Genomic DNA, 1508 nt, shown 5'->3' with positions numbered 1-1508 from the left:
TATACCCTCATGCCCTTTCTCCACCCACCATCCGTCTGCACCTGCCACACACACCACCAAAACACATATACACACACACATACCACACACACAAACACACACATACACACTTATAGCAACGAGGCTCTTTTTGTCAGAGGGTTCAGATGGAAAAAAAAGAAAACATTTATTCCTATAAATTATCAAAACTATTTTAAATTAATTTAAAATCATTACCCTTAATTCATTTATTTATGCTATTAAATGCCAATGGTTTTCTTAAAATCTTTATTGGGGTGGGTCATAGTATCCAATCTTGCTATCCAGATAAAGAAAGTGATTATTTAAATATATTCATTTATCAACTGTATACAATCTGATGGTCAGGAGGCCCACAAAGTGGTTTTCAGTTCAGTGAATTTCTAAAGCCAGATAAAATTTGCATTATTCTCATTTAAAGTTATGTTGTAAACAATGAATATCTCATCTGGATTTTTTTTAATACTTAGTTCTCCTGTGGTTTTCTTTAAAATTAAATATGATGCAACATATTAAATATATTTTTATATCAAATGAGTTTAATTGATTTTACATATGCAATGATGAAAAACTCCTCAATCTGTTTTCACATTTTAACTATATTCTTCAGATTAAATATGTTTCTATGTGTTACATACACCTACAGCTGTGTTTAAGTGAAACACCTTTCCTTTTAAAACTTTTAAATAACGTCTATAGTAGTAATGCTCACAAAATTCCGTTTTGATTGTTGTTTGCCTCTGGAATGTAATAAAGGAACAGAAACATCTCTTCCTTCTCTTAACTTTTACTGTCTCTCCGGTTTTGAATAGCATTTCAGACAATAAGTAATGTATACAAATTGAATGCTCTTTGGTAAATTTACAGGGTTGTGTAACCATCACCAGAATCGTTTTAAAACATTTCCATCACTACAAAGAGATCCCACAGGCCCCTTTTCAATCACTTCTCCTCCTTTGCCCCATTCCTCCCACCCCCAATACAGTCCCAGGCAAAATCCATTCTTCTGTTTCTGTATATGTAAAATCAGACAATATATAGTTTTGAATTAGATTTTTCACTTAACATAATATTTTTGAGGATTATCCATGTTGTAGCATGTATCAATAGTTTATTCCTTTTTACTGCTGAATAATATTCAATTAAATTAATATACCACGTTTTTTTTCCAATTTACCGGTTGATGGACATTTTGATTATTTTCACTTTTTGGTTGTTGTGAATAATACTGCTGTGAACATTCAAGTACAAGTCTTTATGTGTATATATATGTTTCATTACTTCGGAGGAGATACCTAGGTGTAGAATTGCTGAGTTGTAAGGTAAACTTATATTTGACATTCTAAGAAACTGCTGAACTGTTTCCAAAGTGGCTATACCATTTCGCATTCCCACTAGCAATGTAAAAGTGTTCTAATTTCCCCACATCTTTCCCAACATTTGCTGTTTTTCTTTTTTTTTTTTTAATTATGGTGGGTGTGAAGTGATAC

This window comes from Leptonychotes weddellii, chromosome 2 (genome assembly GCF_054177405.1).
Source record: "Leptonychotes weddellii isolate Sample4059 chromosome 2, ASM5417740v2, whole genome shotgun sequence".
NCBI classification, from domain to species: domain Eukaryota; kingdom Metazoa; phylum Chordata; class Mammalia; order Carnivora; family Phocidae; genus Leptonychotes; species Leptonychotes weddellii.
Note: the sequence above shows the minus strand (reverse complement) of the source record.